This window comes from Nothobranchius furzeri, chromosome 6 (genome assembly GCF_043380555.1).
Source record: "Nothobranchius furzeri strain GRZ-AD chromosome 6, NfurGRZ-RIMD1, whole genome shotgun sequence".
Lineage (NCBI taxonomy): Eukaryota > Metazoa > Chordata > Actinopteri > Cyprinodontiformes > Nothobranchiidae > Nothobranchius > Nothobranchius furzeri.
In genome coordinates, this window is record NC_091746.1 from 75,039,245 (window position 1) to 75,049,244 (window position 10,000).

The following is a 10,000-nucleotide window of genomic DNA, read 5'->3' on the forward strand; positions in this document are numbered from 1 at the left end:
AGCTCATGACCATAGGTGAGGATTGGGACGTAGATCAACCGGTAAATCGAGAGCCTGGCTTTCTGGCTCAGCTCCCTCTTCCCCACGACAGATCGGCTCAACGTCCGCATCACTGCAGACGCCGAACCAATCCGCCTGTCGATCTCCCGATCCCTCCTACCCTCACTCGTGAACAAGACCCCGAGATACTTAAACTCCTCCACTTGAGGTAGGACCTCTCCCCCGACCCGGAGGTGGCAAGCCACCCTTTTCCGGTCGAGAACCATGGTCTCAGATTTGGAGGTGCTGATCCTCATCCCAGCCGCTTCACATTCGGTCGCGAACCTACCCAGCGAGAGCTGAAGGTCAGAGCTGGATGAAGCTAGGAGGACCACATCATCCGCAAAAAGCAGAGACGAGATTCTCCTGCCACCAAACTCGACACACTCCACACCACGGCTGCGTCTAGAAATTCTGTCCATAAAAGTGATGAACAGAACCGGTGACAAAGGGCAGCCCTGGCGGAGTCCAACCCTCACTGGGAACAGGTCCGACTTACTACCGGCTATGCGGACCAAACTCACGCTCCTCTGGTAAAGGGACTGAATGGCCCTTAACAGAAAGCCACCCACCCCATACTCCTGGAGCGTCCCCCACAGGGTGCCCCTGGGGACACGGTCATAAGCCTTCTCCAAATCCACAAAGCACATGTGGATTGGTTGGGCTGTCGCGTGCCCGTCCCATTTACCGGTTCCTTTAAAACCCAGTTCCGTTAGAACTTATGAGACGGTGCATCCATCAGGGTTCGGGGGTGTATCGACGAGTATAATCGTACCAGATCCGGGTTTGGACTATCTAATTAGAATCTTGTCTTTTATTTTAAAGGTGAAATGACTTGCACGAATAGCCAGCCTCAGAGTGCTACACTTCTTTTAAACTCGTTACCTTTTGGTTAAGATACTAGAGAGAAGTCTGGAGGCAAGCCAAGCCTCTCAGCAATTGTTTGGGCTACCCGGAATTAATTGCGCCCCTAACAGCTTATGTGGGAGGTTGGTAACTATAAAATGATTTATGCTAGTTGATCAGGCTAACATAAGTTTATCAATTTATTTATTAATCCAACCTTCCAGCTGATTAGAGACTTTTTCAACCTGCAATCAGAGCCAAAATAACCTCGAATATTTTGCTTTTATCACCCTTAAGACAACTCGTTACTCGCAAGGGGAGAGAAGTTAAAACTTCCCTTATCTTAAGGTTTCTTTATATTATTCTGTTATAAACTGTAAAGTAAGTCCTGATAATTCAGAGACCGATCTTCGACATGCTTACCTCTGTGCAATTATGGTCAGGGCTCCAAACGTGAAGCTTTAGAGAAAACCTGAAAGAATCAGGATTATGTTTCTTTTTCAAAAAAGGTTTATTACAAAATCAAAATACAAAAATGGGTAAAGTAAAAAACAACTACTATCCCCCACGGAGGAATTAGTTCAAAATGATTAAATGAGAGTCAGTTTACACCAGCTCTCGTCTTCTCAGAATCTCCCCAAGAACGAAGCCTGAAGCCCTCTCTCGAAGAACCGGACCGCTCCTCGATCTGAGCTGCATCCTTTTATATCATTTCTGAGACTGCTCTAAACAATGCAAGAGTCACAAGTCATTCTCTCCTGACAGTTTAGGTCAAGGGGTCATCTACCAGATACACTTTTTTTAGCTCTACATAAGACATTTAGTATCATTTCACTACATGCAGTATTCACATGAGGGCACAAAAGTTACATGCTGCACTCCTGGAATGAGAGCACAGGTCATAAATCTTCTTATTGGTAGCAAATTGTAGATCTTCTTTCAGCATTCCTGAGAGCTCCTGGGTCCAGCTGGGCTTCTCCTCACTCCATGCCATTCCTTCTTTTCCCGCCAGAGGTGGAGTTAGGGGCGGGCCCAGGGGTGTGTCCATGGGTGGATCTAGAGAAGACAGCTTGTCTTTTGACCCTTTGCCTAGTTCTGTCCTCACCAGCAAGTCCTGAACTCCTGTCCTCTTGACCCTTGTGTGACCCTTGTCCCTGACCACTGTTTCTAAGCCTTGACTGGTTGCTCGGGCTTGCAACATCCCCCATGAGGACGTACTGAGGCAAAGGACCATAAAAAGATAAAGCAGCAATGCAAGCTTTCATAAATCTAGCATCCATCTCACTCAGGAATGGCTGAACACTCAGACACCTAACTGTGGCCTCCACATCAACCCTCATTCTCATCATAATGCCATCATCAGCTACGGGTAAGCACAAGGTCCCTTTGCGGGTTGTTACATAACCTTTAAACTGCTTTCTCCCATCTGTGGGATCTTCACCCAGAAAGAATAAAGATAAATCCATCACCGGAGCCTCTCCACGCGGAAGCGATCCCATCATTTGAGGTGGGAAGCTGGCGCTGAAAACCAAAACATGATTTTTCGTATCCAACAAAGGTGCGGTTCCAAAAGAGTTACAGACTTCTGGGCCGAACCATCCAGTCTTTACAGACAAAATATTCATAAACTGAAAGCAATCTATAATCTTGCCTTGACAAACAAAGTAACACCTCTTCTGGGATTTAATCCTCCATCTCATTTCTCTCCCAGGTGCAATTCGGACAGGGGAAGGAATGCCTGCTGGCTCACTACTTAGACAGACCATAGGGATTTCACGTATCACATCAGGACACGGGACGCATGTCGAAGCTGCCGTCATTACTGATACAACCTCTTCAGCCACGTCAGATGAGGGCGCCGTTGTCAGCTCCTCGTCGTGGGCCTGCTCAAGCAGGGCATCTACTCCCGGGGAGGACAACATTAGTATGTCGTCTTCCTGATCAGTCTCCCGCTTGAATCCCTTTTCCATTTGGTCTGGATGTACTGAATAAACCTGCAAGACACGCAGCGTTTATTCATCGTAGCATGTTCACACTGGAGCCCGATTGTCTTAGTCTGAGGCAATCCATCCCTCCCGTGATTCACGTTGCACAAATAGTATGCGCCATTCAGAGAGAAAACAGTTGATGGACCTGCGGAGGGGATTAATCCCTCTATGATATTCTGCCGAATCGAGTCCATCTGGAAGGAACATAAAATATGTTCCACATGAGATATATAACTCATTCCATGAAGCAATAAGTAACTGCATTACTGCATAAACACTTCTTAATTATAGGAGAAAATAGATCATCAGAAGCTGCAGGAAGAACCACACTACAATTCCTATCTGCAGGCATAGTTTTACAACAATAATCCTCACAACAAGTGTACACCAGTTATGAAATGTCTACAACATCCTAAAGACAAACTGGATAAAATAGTTACAAAATCCTGACATACCTCCAGATTCAGAGCGTCAATCAGCTCAGATTCAGGGTGAGTTTGATGAGCCATTGGTTCACTTCAAGTTACAGACTGACAGTTAAGGAGCAAGTGACACGCGGTGCAGAGAGGCCTGCACTTAAACAGGAGCAACAAGAAGGGGGGCTAATACTCCCTCTACCTTGACACCTCTCTTCCCATCTTATCTGGATCTACCAGGTCCTTTCTCCTTTCTCCTAACAGCTTTCTTCCTGTCAACTGCCATTTGTTGTTTTTACAGGCCAAAATCATACCGATTATTAAAATAATCACCCCACACATTAATCCTAGAGCGCACAGAGGCCAGAACAGAGCGTCCCAGACAGGCCTAATGATGTGCTCTCTCACTCCTTTTACCAACATGCCCATTGAATCAGAAGTTCCTTGAATTACATTGTTAGAAACCTGCACTACACTGTCACTCATAATTTCATTCACACCACGTACTATCAGACTCACATGACGTAATGTGCCATTTATGCCATATGCAAAATAATATATCCTGTGTAATTTGCATATTCACTATGACCTTTACGTAAGAGTCGAGCTAAGTCTGAAGTAGATCTCTTACCCCGCACACCGGGCTCTAGAAAGAGAGGAACGGTCTCTTCACCTTCCTCTGCCTCAGCCAGGGGAGCAGACATTGCAGGGGGTACTTTTGATAACCATTTAATCACATTATCTTTTACTTTCTGCCACATGTGACTCTCTCCTATCATGGACAAGGAATCATATTTTAGTGTTGTGTTAGGAGGGGGGGTCGGGCAAACATCTCTTCGTTCCCTCCCTCTTGATAATCTTTGATACCAATGCGTAATATTTCCTGTTTGCCAGGAACTTAAACTACTGTCTTTGGTCTGAAAACACCCAAATTCGATTCTACGAGGCCACCATCTTTCTATCTTTATCACTTTGAAAGTGGTGAAGTTGTGTCCCCATTCTAAATTATTTCTAAGGCAATATTTGTAAACCCACAACTCTACTTCACCTGAAGTTTGATTTAAGATTTTCTTTTTCCTCAATATTATCTGACAAGATCGATCAAGCTCTGTGGATCCTGTCTGATCCATTAAGACTGCCATATACTCCGCCCATGGGCCGGTCTCACCACACTCCGTGTCATTCTTCTCCTCCTGCTCTGCTGCAGAAAATGATGTCACGGAGGGTGTGGCCATGATCCGGTCAAATCCATTATCTCCACAGGGCAAGCGCAGGCAGCCAGTTTTGTTCCCTGTTACACTACAAATCTTGAATCCAATCTGTGTTGCTATCATGCAGGTGGTTATATTCTCATTAAAATCTTCTTTGGGCCATAACAGCTTAATTTTGGATACATTCCAATTCCCTATTAATTGTTGCGGTCCTCCGTGAGTTATGTTATATGTCACCGAGGACACATGATACGTTCGGAGATATACATGTACCCCATATGCAATCGCTATACTTAATCCTATGAGGCTAAATTCGAAAAGGATAAAAAAGGCCCATTTAATCCATTTTATTATCCAATCCTTTCCTTTCGGAATATTTACATTTCTCTTTTTAACTTTGGGGTCAACTCCCGCCGGAGTTGCATACCTGACCACTTTTCGTTTTCTGCTGCTTTCCCTCTTATGCTTCTGCGTAGATAACATCTGTAAGACAGAAGCATAAAAATCAGCAGGAAATGAAAGCGCTCTGCTCTAGTTAGTTAGAGTCAGATTGGGGACCAGCTTTCTACGAGACATTCTAGTGTGAGCAGTCCCATAAATCTTAGGCCAATATGCCTCTCCACCCCGGGTGGTCACTATGTTAACAGCCGAGCTGCAAACGCGACCCGACAGGTCTATTACCTCTATCAAAGTTAACTGATAAGGCATGAACTTACGCTCCGCCCCTGGTCCAAGACTCTTCAGCTCAACCAGGTATGATGTAACACGCTTACGCATCCCTGGGGGCTCCTGAACAGACAATCCTGTATGCCAGTCCAGAGTCCCTGACAGATAAGTTCCCCATCTGTCGTCTTTATACTCTTGAGTTACCCCAATCTGTGTACCTGTTTCCCATGCATCAGCCAGCGTACCAAATTGTTGTCCTAATATCAAGCTCTTAATAGACTCAAATTTGGACCGAGCCTGAAGCTCTTCCAGTCCTTTTTCTCTGGTCTTGAGCTTGAACACAAATGGATAAGCTTCCACCCATAAATCTCTAACCGGCTTCACCAGGCTAGGATTCCTGAGCAGCTCTCCTACAAAAAACATACTTGGCTGGCTTGTCGGTAAGCAGGTAGTCAAAACACCATTCTTCGTGAAACAGCACCCATCTTTGATTTCACCTCTGTGGGTGCATTCACAGACCTGCCAGGAGATGATGCCTGGATTATTCCTCAAGCAGGTCCCGCAAAAACATATTTTAATGGGAGCAGACAGCTCCACCGCACCTGTATGCAAGTCTGTTCCTCTCTCCAGGTGAGTGGGCTTCTGCTCCCGGAGCCCCGACCATTTAATTAGGGTGCACAGAGATCCGCATGTCACGCATGTTCCCGGCTTCAAGCCTCCCCATTGCGCGTAACGATACGCATTTGCAGATTCTATGAAGCCCGGAAACATAGCCACTTTACAATCTCTAACAGAATTCCCCTTCGTTAGCAAAATTAGGCCCGTAGCACCTGAGATCTTACAAGTCATTTCTTCACTAGATTTTGGCCCAGCCATGACCTTTAATCAAGTAATTAATTAAAAAAAAAAATTATTTATTTATTTATTTATTTATTTATTTTTTCAATTAATTACTTTTATTTTTCAGAGTTATTTTATAACTTGATGAGGGTGAACGCGCAAACCAGTGTCAGTTAAAACCACGTTCCCAGTTACGTCTTTTATTATGAAGGGACCACTTACGTTATGCTTAATGCAATCTCCTTTTTCTGCTCTCTGGGGTTGCTGCTCTACATTTTCTCTGTTCTCACCTTGCTCATGGGCTGTAACTGGGGATAACCAACTCACTTTTTCAGGTGTTTTGCCTCCAGGGATCCGAGTGCTGCATTTTTGACGGGATTCGCATTCTGACCTGAGCGTCCCTTTGGGTGTGCCACGCACCACCAGTTGGGAACCCTGTTCTTCCTCCGATTCAGCCTCACTCTCGCTGCTTCTGTCTCTGGCCTCAAACCAATGTTTGACTTTCTTCTCTACTCGCGGCAAGGCTGACTTATCCACTAAAATTACGACCGGGATGTCTCCTAGCCTGCTAGAGGCTTCGGAATAAATCACCAAACCTGCGCCATATGCTTCAGTTATCCGACACACCTGGGGTTTGTTATTAAGCTTAAACACTAGCCGTCGCGCTCCTAAATCCAAGGCTTCTGACACCACCCGCTCCCAAGCTTGGTGAAAAGAGATGTCGGGATTATGAGGGTCTACGTTAATTATGGAAATAGCGCTGACACGACCTTCCAGATTTCCTAATTGCTTGTCTAAGAGAGTAGTAATTTCTCCAGCTTCGTAATTACGATCTACCAGCGGAATCATAGAATTTCTGCCTTCTGCCCCTAAAAGTCTCCTCAGAGAACTTAATGAGGACGTAGTACTGGCAGAACTTTGTGGATCTTTCAGAAAGATCAACACATCTTCTTCTCGGATCTCCGCATCTATTTTCTCGCCTGATAAAATTATCACCGGTTCTTGACCTATCATAACATGATTCGGAGGAGCCGCGGGACTATGCGGTTCTAACGGGGGAAAAGGAATTGGGTTTGGAGTCCTTTCAGCCCCTGACCGTCTCTGAGTCTCGTCTTTGTCCCACGCAGCAACATGCTGTTCAGTGGGCGGTCTCTCCGCTCCTCTCATGGGCACCTGAGAAGGGGTTTGTACATGTAGAAACGGGTTCCACTGCGCCGGCCGAACCGCGTCAGGCGGGTTCGGTGGGGGTGGAGGAAATCCGCTCTCGGAACCGGGGCTCACAGGGAATTCCCCGCGGAGCGCTGGATACAAAGGGGGCGCGGTCGGAACCGATTGGGCTTCATCCCAGGAGTCCGACATTTCAACTGCAGCTCGTCTCCGGTACATTTCCGCTTGGAGCTCCGTGATCCCCAGTCGGTTACATAACGCCTGTCTCATTTGAATTGCCTCATTTTTGCTTCTAGATAAGAAGTAAATTGTTCTACTATTAGCCTGTTGAACCACGAACTCCGCCATAGCAGAGTACATCGCTCCCTGATCACATCGGTACTGCCCGACTCCAAATGGAGTGAGAACTAAAGGTTCCGGTCCAGTTGGTATTTGCTCAAGCAATCCCAGAAGGATCTCATACTGCTCGCCCGTGGGGAGTTTCGCTGGATTTTCCCAACAACACCACGCTATCTGATTAAAAACAGGATCATTTTGTTGTTCTGCTAGAATCACCAAATCACCCACTAACGGAAATACATGATTATTCTTTACTTGAGTTTCAGCATTCGGACAGCGCTCCGCTGCGGCTTGAGCCGTTTCGGCCTTGTTATGAAAGCTCCGGTTACAGGATACTGCTAAAACGCTTTGTGGTTCACCTTGAAATGTCGCTATTTCTCCGGTGACAAATCTCACATTAAGGAGAACATTTTCCGGTTTTACCGTTAAAGACCTATCTGCCATGGCTGGTTGAAAGTTTCTCTTTTTTATTATTTGTTTTATTTTTATTCGTTTTCACGTCTTATTCTTTATTCTTACTCTTTATTCCTTTTTATTTTTTGCCTAGCTTTTATCCTTGGCTTTTCTTACGTCGGAAAGCCGTGATTTCTTTATACCTTTTTGAGTTAATCGTCCGTTCTCCCAAATTTCTTTCCTTTTCGAGAAATTGGTGCGGTTTTCACTCCAAGGTTATAAGCTTATCAGGTCCATAATGCGTAAGCTTTTATCAGCCTAAAAGACATAGTTCTACGTCGAATAGTCCGGTATCTAATATTTAAACCTTCGCCGATTAGCCCCACGTTGGGCGCCATGTCGCGTGCCCGTCCCATTTACCGGTTCCTTTAAAACCCAGTTCCGTTAGAACTTATGAGACGGTGCATCCATCAGGGTTCGGGGGTGTATCGACGAGTATAATCGTACCAGATCCGGGTTTGGACTATCTAATTAGAATCTTGTCTTTTATTTTAAAGGTGAAATGACTTGCACGAATAGCCAGCCTCAGAGTGCTACACTTCTTTTAAACTCGTTACCTTTTGGTTAAGATACTAGAGAGAAGTCTGGAGGCAAGCCAAGCCTCTCAGCAATTGTTTGGGCTACCCGGAATTAATTGCGCCCCTAACAGCTTATGTGGGAGGTTGGTAACTATAAAATGATTTATGCTAGTTGATCAGGCTAACATAAGTTTATCAATTTATTTATTAATCCAACCTTCCAGCTGATTAGAGACTTTTTCAACCTGCAATCAGAGCCAAAATAACCTCGAATATTTTGCTTTTATCACCCTTAAGACAACTCGTTACTCGCAAGGGGAGAGAAGTTAAAACTTCCCTTATCTTAAGGTTTCTTTATATTATTCTGTTATAAACTGTAAAGTAAGTCCTGATAATTCAGAGACCGATCTTCGACATGCTTACCTCTGTGCAATTATGGTCAGGGCTCCAAACGTGAAGCTTTAGAGAAAACCTGAAAGAATCAGGATTATGTTTCTTTTTCAAAAAAGGTTTATTACAAAATCAAAATACAAAAATGGGTAAAGTAAAAAACAACTACTATCCCCCACGGAGGAATTAGTTCAAAATGATTAAATGAGAGTCAGTTTACACCAGCTCTCGTCTTCTCAGAATCTCCCCAAGAACGAAGCCTGAAGCCCTCTCTCGAAGAACCGGACCGCTCCTCGATCTGAGCTGCATCCTTTTATATCATTTCTGAGACTGCTCTAAACAATGCAAGAGTCACAAGTCATTCTCTCCTGACAGTTTAGGTCAAGGGGTCATCTACCAGATACACTTTTTTTAGCTCTACATAAGACATTTAGTATCATTTCACTACATGCAGTATTCACATGAGGGCACAAAAGTTACATGCTGCACTCCTGGAATGAGAGCACAGGTCATAAATCTTCTTATTGGTAGCAAATTGTAGATCTTCTTTCAGCATTCCTGAGAGCTCCTGGGTCCAGCTGGGCTTCTCCTCACTCCATGCCATTCCTTCTTTTCCCGCCAGAGGTGGAGTTAGGGGCGGGCCCAGGGGTGTGTCCATGGGTGGATCTAGAGAAGACAGCTTGTCTTTTGACCCTTTGCCTAGTTCTGTCCTCACCAGCAAGTCCTGAACTCCTGTCCTCTTGACCCTTGTGTGACCCTTGTCCCTGACCACTGTTTCTAAGCCTTGACTGGTTGCTCGGGCTTGCAACAGGGCAAACTCCCATGCCCCCTCCATCACCCTTGCAAGGGTATAGAGCTGGTCCACAGTTCCACGGCCAGGACGAAAACCACATTGCTCCTCCTCTATCTGAGATTCAACTATCGATCGGACCCTCCTCTCCAGTACCTTGGCGTAGACCTTTCCAGGAAGGCTGAGGAGTGTGATCCCCCTATAGTTGGAACACACCCTCAGGTCACCCTTCTTAAAGATGGGGACCACCACCCCGGTCTGCCACTCCCTAGGAACTGCCCCCGATGACCACGCAATGTTGTAGAGACGTGTCAACCATGACAGCCCTACAACATCC